Below are 16,568 nucleotides of genomic sequence, written 5' to 3'. Positions count from 1 at the left end.
GAGCAAGGTGAATTCTGCTGAGAGCCAAGTTAGAGTGGGAGACCCAGAAGTGAAAGAAAGGACAGAGGGAGTGAAACCCAGCTCCTGAGCTCAGAGCGCGGTGCTCTCCCCTTCTCGGAGGACCAGGTGTTGGGGCTGAGTCTGTCTCTCTCCAGCTGAGCTTCTCCAACACAAAGACACACAACAACATTCGTCACTCTGCTGCTCGGCACGCTTAAATGAACATTTTTCTTGTTTATAAATGGCAGTTTTGGATACAGTCAGTGGGATGGTGCCCTTTCCCACTGGACCCTGAGTTGTGAGAAACATTAAAATGTTTCCCTTTAACCCCCCCTGTGGGATAAGGATGGACAAAGCAGCGCTACCTTCAGTCTGTTACCATAGCGACAGGCTGCCCCATCTCTGAAACACTGAACTGAAATGAGAAAATCCCGGATGGATTGATTAATAAGGGAATTTGATTGATGGATGGATTTGGGTGAAGGAATGTTTCAGCACATTCTTCACCTGCTTCCTGAACTTAGTTTGGGTCACGGCATAAATCGCGGTGTTTGTGCAGCAACTGAGGAGCTGCTGCATGAAGCCCAATTCCTGCACAAAGTCATGCAGATACACAGAGTAATACCCAATATCCAACATTCGACTCCATATAGAAAACAGCATTAACATTGACCATAACAGGATGAAATTGGCCGTGATCACAAACAGTAAAATGATGGATTTTTTTCGGTTCCCCATTTCAGAGTCAGACTGAGTGTCTCCATTGGTGTGAGCGCGGAGTATCCTGCGGGCTCTGCTGGTCACTAAAATGTGTCTGACGGTGAGAACATTGAGCAGCAGAATAAGGAGAAATGGGACACACGGGGTTAGACTGTGGTGGAGGAACTCGATTGTGACCCAGGAAATAGAGTCATAAACAGCGAGTGTTACATCACAAAGCCAGGGGGCGTTCACCAGCCGATACCGAGCCATGAGCATAAAATACCAGAAAGTGTTCTTTAAACAGCTCAGCACAGTCACTGCTCCCAGAACCACAGCCGCCGTTTTCTCACTGCAATACTTACCTTTAAGATTCTGGCAAAAAATGGCCACAAACCGATCAAAGGTGAAAGTGACGGTGAACCAGACAGAGCAGTCAGTGGCTGCATAAAGCAGGACGGCGTGGATATTACACACGGGGACGGAGTCCATCAGGAAATAAGACTGTTCCCAATAAACAATGGGAATGTGTCTCAGGATCAGGTCGAGGATAATGACCAGGAGAACCGCCGCTGCCATGGCCCCCAGGTAACGTCTGACACATGGAGACAATCCACAATCTTTATAAAGCAGGACGTAGATGGTCACTACGTTAACTGTGAGGAAGGAAAACAAACCCATTATCCATCAGCCTGGAGGCAAAGGGACCCGCTTTATCGGGGACGCAGTGAGATTTTCAAATGTGTCCCTGTCTTCAGGGATTTATTAAAATAATTGGCACTGGAATAACAAATGGCAATATAGGAATTATTGACAAAAATGTGACATAAACCACAAGAACACTCAGAAACACATCCATAAGGACAGATAGTTTATAGAACATTCCCACACACTCGATCACTCGAGAGCAGACACAGGTCACTCATTCCCAGTTCCTAATACGGAGGGTGGAAACGTTGCTGTCCTGAAGGATTCTCTCCCAGTTTCCTGAAGAGAAACGGAGTTTGGGAATTTCTGTATTTTGGTCTAAATTGTGGTCGATCCTGTGTCGTGAAGAAATGTAAACGCAGGGAAAACGTATTCACCCCTTTAACTGCCTGAGTGGCCTTCGGAATAGTGTCCCCTTCTCCCTGGAACGGGATCTCTTCCCTCGGGATCTTATCGTTTGTTCAATTCACTGACGTCCGGCCGTTCACAAACAATGTCAGGGACAGAACGTTCCGGGGAATGTCAGTTATAGAATGTCAGGGACAGAACGTTCCAGGGAGGTCCTTGACCTATCCATCACCTTTCCCCCCCTACCCACCCCACCAACATGATGTACTGTGCCTGGGCACACTGCAACATTAATGGGGTGAGAGACAGAAGGTCCAATCACAGGAATGGGAAATAAAGGCATTGCCAGAACGGCTGAAATGTTTACCACATTCTCAATCCACCTCACAGAACCAGCCAAGACACCATCAACCCAGAGGAGACATCTGTTCCCCGTGGAACACGGTGTAGACCCGGCCAATGTACTGCTCAATACAACCCAGCAATCTGTCCAGATTCATCCATTACACTGGTCAATACAATCCAGCAATCTGTCCAGACTGGAACACTGCACAGACCACAGCAGTGCATTGATCTATCAACCCAGACCATATATCTGTCCAGCACCGAGAGCTGTGCAGACCACAGAAGTGCATTCATCTATAAAGCCGGACTAGATATCTGTCCAGCACTGGGAGCTGTGCAGTCCACAGCAGGGCACTAATGTGTGAACCTGAAACAAATATCCAACCAGCACAAGGAGCTGCACAAACCACATCACTGTATTATCTACAAACCTCAACCAGATAGTCAGACCAGCACAGCGACCAGTGCAGTGATCACCTGTGAATTGATCTGTAAACCAGGAGCAGTTACCCTCCTAGAATGTAGAGCTGTGTATCCCACCCCAGTGCAATGCTCAGTAACACTGTGTTAGATCCCTGCCCAGCATGGGGATACTTGCAGCCCGGGCTGGAAGTGACAGGATGTCCAGCTCCCATCCATTTACAGCTCCATATCTCCATTGTTGCCCTGACAAGGGGGTGCTGTGGGTGTGAACATCACTGCCAGAGAGAGATGGCGGGGGAATCAGTTTAAATATCACCCCATGAGAGGGGTTTGGGAAATAGACAGAGAGGGGGAGACTGAGAGACAGTATCATGGAAGGATGTGTTCCCAGGTTGCAGAATACTGAAATGTAGACACTTCGAGAGCATCCAGGAACATGAGCCTGTCTTCCCAGGAAAGATGGGAAAAAGTGATATTGATGTGAGGTCAGATGATGGAGAGTTTTTGATGAGTGTTTGTTCTACAGCTTTGTAAATGGAGTCCTTCATGGGTGGAGATGGTGGTGGCGATGTGACCCTCCTGCCCACCGAGACCGTGGGGATTCCCTTTGTACCAGCTCGACACAAAAGGGAGATGGCATCAGGGCCACGGCTTCTAAGTTGTGCCGGGGGAAACGGAGCTGCCAGTGGGTTTAAAGTGAGAATTGCCCTTCACTGAACATGGCTCCTTACTCCGTCGGTGGGACGTGGATGTTTCAGAACCTCCACACGAGGTGTCCCTGTCCTCTCCAGGGGTTTACAGATCAATTCACAGGTGATCACTGCACAGGTCGCCATCACCCAGATGCCCCTGGATATTCTGTGAGCCCTGACACTGATGTCATCTTTAAAAGCCCAATGGTCACACGATTGAGCTTTCTCAGCTTGGAGCTGCCCTGCACAGTTTACCCCGAGCATGGCAGATAAGGGGCAATTACACCACAGTTTGTCAACAGGGGCACGGAGGTCCTGGTGGATGGGCTAGTACAGAGGGAGACCATTCTTTTCCCAGAGGGGGCGACACCACCAGACCCACCGAGCATGGTCTGAGCTCCCCACCCAGCTCAGTGCAGTTTCTGCAGTCTGAAAAAATGTCCAGCAATACAGGACAAGCATCAATAATCTTCCCCTCTTTGTCAGGATAAGGGTCACTGTATTCTCTCTGCTCCTTCAGACTCACTGTATATCTGTTATCGCACCGACCCCGAACAAGGATCATGTCCACCACTCTCACTTTCGCATGCTGCACCTTCTCTCTCTGTCTCTCTGTCAATCTCTCTCTCCCCCTCTCTCTACCCCCCTCCACTTCACTCCCATGCCAATAGAACTGCATGGATACAACACTGTGGACTGACTCCCTCCGGACATCTCACCATGACCCCCTCCCCACCTACACCAGCACTAACAGCAGGGTGACCCACTCCCACCCTCACTCCCTCCCTCCACTTCTCCCATTCCAGGAGAAACAGCCTGGAATAGGACAGAAAGGGCCAAGCTGGGTGCTGGAGTGCCCGATATCCGTCCCCTCACCCCCCTCCCCCCGCCATTTGGGGAGCACCTTGGTACGAGCCGGAGAGGACAGGGACACCTCGTGTGGAGGTTCTGAAACATCCACGTCCCACCGACCGAGTAAGGAGCAATGTTCAGTGAAGGGCAATTCTCACTTTAAATCCACTGGCAGCTCCGTTTATCCCCGGCACAACTTAGAAGCCGTGGCCCTGATACCATCTCCCTTTTGTGTCGAGCTGGTACAAAGGGAATCCCCATGGTCTCGGTGGGCAGGAGGGTGGGCTCACAACACATCGCCACCACTATCTCCGAGGAAGGGAGCACGGAGGCTCCCTCCCACACCTCCCCCTGTAAAGAGCTCAGATACTGAAACTAATCTGTGATAGTTACTCGTCTCCTCACTTGTACTGACATCTTCAACAATCTATGCTCATATACACGCAGCGCCCTATGTTCTTGCACCCCATTAAAAACGGGACAGCCTGTTTTATATTGTCTTTCATTGTCTTTCCTACCAAAGTGTATCACCTCACACTGCCCTGCATTGATCCCCAGCTGCCATACACCTGAACACGAAACCAGCGTGTGATTGTTCTGTTAGAGTTCTACACTCTCCTCCATAGACTTTACAATTCTTCCAGGTTTGGTGCCATCTACAAACATTGAGATTGTTATCGCGTCACAGTTCCCATGCAACAACTGAAATTCTGCGGCACTCACTAGTGTGAGCAAGTGAAATACCGCTATATTCCCACGGACAGAGTCGAATAATGACATGCTGTCAATGGAGCCACAAAACCCCTGATACAAACCAGACGGACTGAATGAAATATTGACAAATCATAGAGAAGAGAATTGCAGATTGGCTCCAAGTTTCTGTACTGACATCAGGGTATTAATGTCATGAAGTCGCCAGTGTGTATGTACCTTTAAGAGAGAGGGAAAGCTGTTCTTAACTGAGAGCTTCCAAGCACCTGTGATATGAGAGAATGGCAGACCCAGAGTGTGAAGGACAACTGATAATATGTCACATTTGACTGTGAAATAGATCACAGAGATGGTTGCTTCTTGGACAACAATTCGAATTTTACCAATCAGTTTAAATTATGCCGCAGGAAACTAAAACCAAATCAAATTTGAATGTATTGGTTTTCGGAAGTTGAACCAATGAGATGGTCCGAAGTCGTGCATATTAAAAGTGCAGGCATTGTGAAAATTGCAGACAGAGTAAATGCCATCAACACAGATCCAAGAGATTAGGAAACACTCTCAGAATTCAGAATGCTTGATGTAAAATGTTCACTTTCAGAGTTAAAAAATAAATTGATGTTATTATGTAAACAGTGGAATTTCGGAGTTCTCTGTCACTCATACTTTAATAGTTTACGAGGCAAATTGAGCATTTCTTTATGTTTAGGTTAAGTTACCAGATGAGCTTCACGCCGCGCCCTGACAATTCTCATGTGTGTGTATCTGTGTGTCTCTGTGTGGGGCAGGTCTGGCAGTCTCTGTGGTGCTTAAAGTGATGCAATGCCACACTCTGCTGGCCTCCCCACGCCACTGCACCGGTATTGGCAGAGGGTGAAAACCAACAGGGATTCATTCAGAGAGGGGGAGGGAGAGGGCAGCTGCTCACAGCACCAACCAAACTGATGTCTTATCCATGTACTGATTTAAATGTCCTTCGAACATTGTAACTGTCCCTGCTTTCACCACTTGCTCTGGGAGTTCATTCCACACATAAGCCAGATTCTGACTAAAATAATTACCTCTCATAACTTCTGTAAATCTTTTTCCTCACACCTTAAAATATCCCTCAGTTTTGAATCCCCAACTCTAGGGAAAAGACATCAGCCCTTCAGCTTATCTGTACCCCTCATTATTTTATAAAGCTTTGTAAAGTTAACCCTTAATCTCATTCTCTCCATTAAAAAGAGTCCCAGTCTATCCAGCCTCTCCTTATAGCTCACTCCCTCCATTCCCAACAACATCCATGTTAATGTCTGCTCAATCCTCTCCAGCTTAATAATATCAAGGTCAGTAATATCAAAGTGAATAATCAAGGTATTTTCTATAGGTGTGGAGACCAGAACTAGATGGTACAGGTTTAAGGTGCGAGGGGAATATTTAAAAGTGACCTAAGGGGCAGCTTTTTCACCCAGAGGGTGGTGTGCCTGTGGAATGAGCGGGCAGGGTGACCAGGCTGGACACAGTATTCCAGAAGAGGCCTTACCAATATCCTGTACAACCTCAACATAACGTCCCAATTCCGATAATCAAAGGTCTGACCAATGAATGCATCGACATGGAACAGGGAATGTGATGGAGGTACATTAGGTGGATTGGTCATGCTAAGTTGTCTGTCGTATTCAGGGATTTCTGGGTCAAAAGTAAATCTCAGGGAACGGGCCTGGCAAGGTTACTGTTTGGAAGTTTAGTATGGACTTGTTGGGCCGAAGGGCCTTTTTCAACACTGCAGGAATGTGATGGAGACACAGTTTGGACAATGTACAAGGAGACCTCACATGATCCAGTTTGGGATAGGATGACAATATTGTTTGATTCAACTCAGAGAGGGAGACAATGTAATTTTCCTAAGAAGGAATAGCCTATTTCACTCACTCACTCACTCACTCACTCACTCACTCACTCACTCACTCACTCACTCACTCACTCACTCACTCACTCACTCACTCACTCACTCACTCACTCACTCACTCACTCACTCACTCACTCACTCTCCCTCTCTCATTATTCCTCATCACAGCAATATGTGTGAGCTAAATAAAACGCCTATACGGTCAACGTTACCATTCCCATTTTAAAAGAATTCATGCAGTGTTGAAAAAGGCCCTTCGGCCCAACAAGTCCATACTAAACTTCCAAACAGTAACCTTGCCAGGCCCGTTCCCTGAGATTTACTTCTGACCCAGAAATCCCTGAATACGACAGACAACTTAGCATGACCAATCCACCTAATGTACATAGTTTGAGCTGTGGGAGGGAACTGGAGCACCTATTAAAAGCTCACGCAGTCAAAGGGAGAATGTACAAACCCCACACAGATAGTCACCCACTGCTGGAATAGTACCCCAGTTCCTCGTGCTGTGAGGTAGCAGTTCTAACCACTGAGCCACTGTGCTCCCCTTTGGATGAGTACTGACCAGAATTCATTGGAATCTTCTCACTGCCTCATGCAAAGGGAATTCAGCCAAATCCAACTGTCGCAGGATGAAATCCCATTGCTAGCAGCTTGTGTGAGTAGAATATCTTCAGAAGCCGAATCACATTTTGGACAATCTCTCAATTTTTCCTTTTGCCATAAGTTACATTAATATTTGGACAAAGTTCTTTCAACTTCAAATTGCAGAGATTGTGTGTGTGTGTGTCAGCATTTTAAACAGGGAAATATTGATTATATATTTGCAATACCCAAACAATTTGCCATTCATCTTTCCATCATAGTTTGAGTAACATTGCTCTGGATCATAAACGTGCTATTTGAGCAGATTAAAGAAACTAGCCTGACTTGTTCCTAAAACTGACCCTGACCCAGTGTAAGACCTTTATCATCGGCCATATCACAAACCTGGTCACATTTAACATTTGTTGTGAGCAGTGGAGGAGGGGGACGAAAAATGCAAACAGTGACCTAAAAAGCCGGGGAACTATGGATGGGTGAGCCTGATGTCAGTGGTGGGAAAGTTGTTGGAGAGAATTCTGAGGTATAGCATTTACATACATTGGGAAGGCAAGGGCTGATTGGGGTAGACAACGTGTCTTTCTGCATGGGAAATCATGGCACATTAATTTGGTTGAGTTTTATGAAGAGGTAAAAAAGAAGATTAATGAAGGCAATTTGGTAGACATTGTCTGTATGGACTTCAGCAAGGTGTTCGTAACATTCCAATTGGTAGACAGATTAAAGGTTAGGTCACATGGGGCACAGAGGAAGCAAGTCACAATTGGCTTGAAGGAAGAGGGATATTGTTCAGACTGGAGGCTTGTGAGCAGCTGTGTGCTGCAAGAATCAGTGCTCAGTTCACTGCATTTCATCATTTATGTAAAGACCTTAGATGTGGATATCGTGGCCATAGTTAGTAAGTTAACAGATGACATCAGAAATGTGGTGTAGTAGATTATCTCAGAGTACAAATGCTGGCAAATGGGACTAGATCAGATTTGATATCTGATCGGAGTGAACAGGTTGGACTAACGGGTCTGTTTCTGTTCTGCATGACTCTCTGATTCTATAAGAAGGATGATGAAAAATTCTAAAATGACCTTTCAAGTGGGAATTCTCTTCACTGGAAGTTTATCGTGCCTCTATGTTCACATTGATTGAACGCTGCATTACTAACTATTTGACAGGGATGTGAGTCACGGATATTGGGATACAGACAGGAAAGTGGGGCTGAGTCCACAACCTGATCAGCCACAATCGTAGTTCTTGGGTGGAGAAGGCTCAAAGTATCTAATGACCCACTCCTGCTCCTCAGTCCCATGTTTCTGTGTTTATTCAGCCCCTCATACCTGCTAGACAGGGACAGTTGGAGGCTACATACTCCTATAATCTGGTGCACAGAAACAGAGTAGACTATTCGGTCTCTCAAGACTGTCACACACGCTTTGAAGTGATTTGGGAAATGTAATTGGAAAATCCAGGCACAGGTATGAAAGAGGCCCCTCATCTCTCTTCACTGAGCTTCACCTCTCTGCAACTTGGGCTTCATTTGTTCGTCATGCTGTAGACGCAGATTGACTCTGAATACAGCCCATATACTCACCAGAGATGGCTCACAAAATCCTCTGGTCTACCTGGCTGCAATATTCAGTAATTGCACATTCATGAAAATAACACCCACTAACTTTCCAATAACAGAATGGGAGAACATCAAAAACAGGGGCAGGTCGTTCACTCCTCAAGCCTGCCTTGCCCTTCACTAAGATCATGACTGATTTGCTCTTGGTCGCAAATCCTCTTTCATACCCAATTCTTCATCACCCTCAACTCTCTGTCATATCAATATCCATCTATCTCTTCTTCAAATACTTTCAGTCATCTTGCTCCCTAACATTCTTGAGAAGAGAAACCCTGACATTTGTTTGAAGAAAACACGTGTTGTTCCTGTACCATGGCCTATTGATGTGAACAAAAGAGGTTGGCTCAAGGGTTCAGGTAAAAATGACTGGCCCTGATATCAAGGCAGTGGTTGGCTTTTGTTGACATCAAGGAGCTTAACAAAACTGGACTTAATGGGAATCAGAGTAAACTGTCCAGTGTTTGGAGTCAAACATGTCACAAAGGGAGATGTTCATCATCTCAGTCCTGGGTCACCTGTGTTGGAGATTTTCAGGGTAGCTTCCTCTTCACAAACAGCTTCAGCTGCATCATCAATGTCTCCCTGCCCCCACCCACTGCAACATAAGATCAGAAGTGGGGATGGTCACTGAAGATTCCACAATGTTCAGAACATTTGTCGCCCATTAGCTCCTGAACTGGTCTCTGTCCATGTGCAGCAAGACCCAGACACCAGTCAGGTTTTTGCTGTAAAAGTGTCTGTAAGATTCATGTAACAGTACTGCCTGACACTGCACATTGCCACAGTGAAATAGAGTTCATTCAGCACCTCACGCTGGTTTCACAGGAATATGAGGAAATCATTCAGCCCATTGACAGTATTAGAGTAGAACAGGGACAGTCCATTCAGTGCCTCCAGCCTATTACTCAGGAAGAGAAGGAGTCTAGTGTGGTGGACCACACCAGTGCCCCTCGAAAACATTTGAAGGTGGTAGCCTTGACTCTAATGTTTTCCTATTTTAAAGGAAATATAAACTGTCTGTTTCAGATGCAATGTGAATGGTCATACTACTCAGTGTGAAGCAAACACCATTTATTTGAACATGGAAGAGAAAATGAAACCAAAGAAAGAGGAATTTAGAATAACGTAATTCTATTGGGCAAGTTAATAGAATAATAAATTGTGGAGCGATTACTAATGAATTGTTCCAATATAGGAAAATCGCATAAACACATCCCTTGGCAAAAAGGAATATTCAGACACAGAATGTCACAAAGACTTCTCCAATCCAGGAATAAAAAACAGCAGCAAGAGAAAATTCAGATAGAGTAGCAGCCAGGAGACATTCACTGAAGCTTCCAACTCTGTGGAGACCCCAATATTTTCTGATGTTGCTGAGAAACCAAAATCCAGAGATCCTAATCTGTGAGAGTTGGCCACACCCATTCAAGCTGCATTAAAATAAACCAAGGCCTCCCTCGCTCTTTACCCAGTGATCTTAACTAGCCAGTTCGTTCAATCTCTTTCTTAAAAGAAAGCAGGACAAAATAACCTATTAAAGTTGCAGCATCATCACATTTGTCAGCACATCGAGCTGTCAAACAGAAACAAAGGGTAACCCAATCCAGCCCTTGGCCATGTCCAACCGGACAAGGAAGGAGTCATTCAGTCCTTTGAGTCAATTACACAGAAACAAAATGAGGCCACTCAGCCCGTTGAGCCACTTATACAGGAACAGGTTGGAGGCTATTCAGTCAGTTGAGCCACTTATATAGGAACAGTAGGAGGCCATTCCCACCTCAATGCACTTACACAGGGGCAGAATAGGGTAATTGATGCTGATCCTGATGAATGGCTTATGCCCAAAACGTTGACTCTCCTGCTGTGCTTTTCCAGCCAACCACTGTCTACTCTGATCTCCAGCATGGGCAGTCCTCGCTGTCTCCTAATTGATGCTCCTACCTGATGAACAATTGGAGCAGAGGCTGCACAGACAGACTGCTCCACGTTGTACCTCGTGGCGCCATCGCTCATGATACACACGTGGGACTTTAACGTGGTTTACTCGCGGTGAGGAGGGCAGCCATATGTCTTGTGTGAAGTCTCAAGAAGGCATGTTCCATCTCCGAGGTGAAAGCCTGGTGTTCTCTATGTAGGGCGGAAGCTAGTGGTAATGGCTACCTGTTTCAGACGGAAGGTATTGTGGCTGCTGTTGGGGATTGTGAATAACATAACATTCAGTATGGAGTGACACGCCGATTAGATTAGATTACTTACAGTGTGGAAACAGGCCCTTCATCCCAACAACTCCACACCAACCCGCTGAAGCGCAACTCACACAGACCCATTCCCCTACATTTACCCCCTTCACCAACCACTACGGGCAATTTAGCTTGGCCAATTCACCTAAACTGCACATTTTAGGACTGTGGGAGGAAAGCAGAGCACCCGAAGGAAACCCACGCAGGCATGGGGCAAATGTGCCAGCTCCACACAGAGAGTTGCCTGACGCGGGAATTGAAATCGAGTCTCTGGCGCTGTGAGGCAGCAGTGCTAACCACTGTGCCACCGTGCCAATTTTGCATTCATGTGGGGACAGTTAATTAAGGCATATAAACTATTAGGAAAGTCACGTTCGACTGATGAATGGACTCTCTAAGTTCAAATAATGCTAATCTTCTTCATGTTGATCTTGTCTAGTGCTTGTCCTGTTCAGTGTATCCTGTATGCCTTACTCTGTCCAAGTCTATTTCCACCCTATGATCTGTCTGGCCATGCTTACTATGGTCTGCCTCCTCTGCTCATAAATAAAGTGTTTCCCTGTACTGAGGTACACGTGACAATAAATCAAATAAAAACAATCCTGAGTAAAGTATGGAATTTCTCACCCTATCAATGTTTCTTTTGGAAATAAGTGATCGCTGCCACTCCTCGTGTTTCAGCATCGCCATTTCTTCGTCTCTCACAGCTCTACCGATTAAGCACTCAGCCAATGTGCCAAAAGCCTTTTTCACTGCCCTGTCTACCTGTGACTCCACTCTTAGAGAACCGTGCACTGAACACCAAAGTCTCTCTGCCCACTACACACCTTAAGACTCTCCCATTCACCATGAAACTCCTACCTTGATTTCAGTTTCCAAAATGCAAGACCTCACACGTCTATATTAAACTCCATTTACCATTTCTCAACCTACGTCCCCACCTGATAAAGGTCAAGCGGCAATTTCTGATAAAAGACCTTCAGCTGGCATCTGTGGCTGTACTTTCTATTCAGCAAAACCCGTTCTGTCTTAAAGTGTCCAGACATGATTTCGGCTTCATTTCACCTCCCTCCTTCATGAAAAACAAACATGAAACAGCAGAATGAAAAGATGGTTTCATTTTTTTCCCCTCTAATTCTTAATCCCATTATTATGAATTACAAAAGTATTAATCTCAGCTATACTATACATATTAATTCTGCACACATAACTACCATTGCAATAAGTCAAAGCTTATCTAAACGTTTTCCTTTAAATCTGCGACAACAAATCTGCTATCTCATTTTAGGACCCACAGCATGTACATTTTGTAAGTTTAAAGTCGGTAAAATATGACTCCAATGAAATACTCTCATATTATGTTCATTAAATATTCAAAAAATGCGAGAGGGTTGTCGTTGTCCAAGATCATCTCTGACAATTTTTTTTATCATATAAACATTAAAATATTGTCAGTCCAGTGCGAAACTTAATCATTCTTTTTCAATAATGGTATTGTTGCATTTTTTTCTGGTGGTTATTGAGATTTTTCGGCAAGTAGCTAATTGGCCATTCAATTCCATCATCATCTTACTGTATCAATACATCTCCGAGCCCTCTATCCCGATCATTAAATGCAATTTTCAAAGGTTTTCAAAATATTTGGTTCAGCGAAAACTGGTGCGGTGATTAATCCTGCTTTAAAATTCTCAAATGCCTCCTGGCATTGTTCAGTCCACCACAATTCTGTGTTCTTTAATAAATCCATCAGTGGTGCCAATACACTGCTGAAGTTTGAAACAAACTTCCGAAAGAATCTACTCAGTTCCAAAAATCGAAGCTCCTCTTTCTTCGAGAATGGTTGTCGAAATTCCTCAAAACCCTTCGTTTTTATGTTCCATGGGGTTAACATTCCATCGCCAATGTAATGTGTCAAGAACGTCACCTCTGCCTTCGAGAATTCTGTTTTCTTTAATTTTATTACCAAGTTTGCTTCTTGTAATCGTTCAACATGGTCTGCCAACTGTAACACGTGAGCTTTCAATCACTTGCTAAAGAACACTACATCATACACAATTAGTTCATCTGGCCACAACTCTTTTCCTGAGTCTTAAATAGTCTGGAGCATTATTCATTCACATGATGTACTCTAACTTTTTTGTCATCTCCGGTATCTTTACCAGATAGAAGAACTGACTCAACACTTTTTTTAATTTGAAAGGGCGCACTAAACCTGGCTTTGAAGGGTTTTCCTACCACTGGTGGCAATACTAACACATTATCCCCACGGGAAATCGTCAAAGTTTCAGAGTTTTTACCTGCCACCTGCTTCATTCCATGCTGTGTCCTCTTCAGGTGCTGTTTATCTAACTCACCTACTCCATCTAATCTCTCCCTCAACTCAGATACATAATCCAAGTGTGAGATCTCCGATTTCGGTCCTGTCAGTTTACAGTTAATTAATTTCAAAGGATCTCTCACTTCATATACGAATATTTACTCAAAGGAAGTAAACTGAGTGGATTTATTTGGGGCATCTCTAATGGCAAACAATATAACGAGACACCTTTATTCCAATCATTCGAGTAATTCTGACAGTACGCTGTTAATATTGTCTTCAGCATCTGATGCCAACTTTCCAAGACTCCCTGGGATTCGGGATGTGATGCACTTGAATTAAACTGCTGTGTGCCGAAGCTATCCATGACGTCCTTTAACAGCTAATTGGTAACATGAGACCCTTGGTCTGACTGAATCACACTGCGTAGCTCACAGTGAGTAAATAAAGCTACCAACTCCTCCACCTCACCTTTTCCCTTAACAATCCGTAATGGAATTGCCTCTGGAAATCTGGTGGACACATCCATTATGATCATCAGATATTGGTTCCACTTTAAATTGGAAAGGGGAGCTCCACAACTAATCATAACCCACGTGCAAGGTTCTTCGAATACAGGAATTGGCAACAACGGTGCTGGTTTTATTACTGCCTGTGACGTACCTACAATTTGGCATGCATGACATAAACAAAAACTAACCACGTCCTTGTGCATTCCAGCCACTAGAAATGCTTTAGCCTGAGTCTTCCGTGCATCAACTCCTTTGTTTTTTTCCTTTCGGTTTTCCTTCCTGTTGTAACTTATAACAGTCGGATCTTGTTCCTATACTGTCTGGAAAAATCCCCTGTTCCCTGGTCTTACATTAGCTTCACCACCACAAGCGGTGCCTCGCCTACCTTGGATCCTGCTAAATCATTCCCAAGAACAAACTACATTCCTGGAACTGACACCCTGTCACTCAATCCAGGCATTAACCCACTCAGGGCTATCTGTTACTCTGTATATAAACAAGTCTGAACCCCTCAATTAGATTCCATGCCTTAACTCACTCCAGGGTACCTGTTTACTGTACATAAACCACCCCGAACCCCTCGATTACATTCTAGGCTTTAATTCACTCCTGGATATCTGTTATTCTGTAACATAAACCAGCCTGAACCCCTTGATTAGATTCCAGGATGTAACTCACTCTGGGGTATCTGTATATTAATCACCGTGAACCCATTGATTTGATTCCACTTCCTGTCATGTTAAACTAATGTTCCCAACAGAATATAATCTCAATAATGATCAATGTATCAATGGTCCTCCTATCTGCTGGCACTACCATCATGCTAACTTACTGATGTTTACGTACATGATCAGCTGTAGCATCTGAACAATACTGTTTCAGAATTTCTCATCATTTTACACAGAAACATTCAGCTTTTTCTATTCTTACTGCAAATCACCTTCCAGAATATTCTCTTGCATCTGTCAATGTTTTCAATATAATCGACAAAACTCTTACAACAAAGTAGATGACATGATGGGATGTAGCAAACTGTTACACTTAGTACATTCATGTTGCAATGTAATAATATCCAGTCAGAAACCTGCCCTGGGTCAGAGACAAAACCTCCCGGGTTCTGGAAGTGGGGACTGGGCAGAGAACGGGGTTTTCGTCTGTCACTGAGTTAGTTTGGAAATCTGTGCTGCACATGGACATTTCACCACATTATATTCAGTTTCTATATGTGGCTGTGTGGGTGATGGAGAGAGTTTAAACTGAGTTTAACTCTGCGTTTCTCCTTAGGGATTCCCTGTCCTTCAGATATTTGACTGCAACATCATAGAAAGTGTGGGTCACTGCCTGTTTCTCTCCCATCTTTCAGAACACACTGAAACCTGCACATACAGCAGTTGAATCCTGTCTGGCTCAGCTCATTGATGAGTTGGTCCATGGTGGGTACTTTCTAATCTTCTTTCTCACCTCTCGTATCCCGTTGCTCTGTCGATAAATCGCCCAATACCCTCACTTTGAATGCAATCTGCAACTCACTCCTGGGTATCTGTTATTCTACACATAATCATCCCGAATCCCCTTTATAAAATTAAAATCTGTAACTGAATTCCAATTTAAAGGGGCTCTGCACATTAGCCACCTCAATCCTTTGATTAGATTCCAGTCTGTATCACACTCCTGGGTAACTGTTAGTCTATATATTAACCATCCCATCTAAACCCTGTTAAAATTGCCCATGGTATTCAGGGATGTGTAGGTGAGTTGCATTAGTCAGCGGTAAATGTGCGGAAATGGGTCAGGATGGGTTATTCTTCTGAGGGTCAGTGTGGTCTTGTTGGGCTGAAGGGCTTGTTTCCCCACTGTCGGGATTATATGAATCACCCGGAACCCTCTCGATTAGATTCCAACGTGTAACTCACTTCCATGTATGTGTGACTGGCATGTTTCAAAAACACCCCAAAACCTTCAATTCTATTCCACATAGATAAACACGAGGTGCTGCATTTTGGGAAAACAAATTTGAGCAGGATTTATAATTTATACACTTAATGGTCAGGTCAGAGGGAGAGTTGCTGAACAAAGCGACTTTGAAGTGCAGGTTCGTAGCTCCGTGAGAGTAGAGTGGAAGGTGGATAAGATAATGAAGGCAGCGTTTGGTATGCTTTCCTTTATTGGTCAGAGTTTTGAGTATAGGCATTGAGAGGTCATGTTGCAGCTGGACTGGACATGGATTACGCCACTGTTGGAATATGGCATGCAATTCTGGTCTCCTTCCTCTCGGAAGGCTGTTGTGAAACTTGAAAGGGTTCAGAAATGATTTACAAGGAGGATGCCAGGGTTAGAGGATTTGAGCTACAGGGAGAGGCTGAATAGGCTGGGGCTGTTTTCCCTGGAGCATCAGAGGCTGAGGGGTGACTTTATCGAGGTTTATAAAATCATGAGGGGCATGGATATGATAAATAGTCAAAGTCTTTTCCTCGGTGTAGGAGAGTCCAGAACTAGAGGGCAGAGGTTTAGTGTGAGAGGGGAAAGATATGACAGAGACCTAAGGGGAAACTTGTTTACTCAGAGGGTGGTACATGAATGGAATGAACTGTCAGAGGAAGTGGTGG

This window comes from Chiloscyllium punctatum, chromosome 18, assembly GCF_047496795.1.
Source record: "Chiloscyllium punctatum isolate Juve2018m chromosome 18, sChiPun1.3, whole genome shotgun sequence".
Classification (NCBI taxonomy): domain Eukaryota; kingdom Metazoa; phylum Chordata; class Chondrichthyes; order Orectolobiformes; family Hemiscylliidae; genus Chiloscyllium; species Chiloscyllium punctatum.
Note: the sequence above shows the minus strand (reverse complement) of the source record.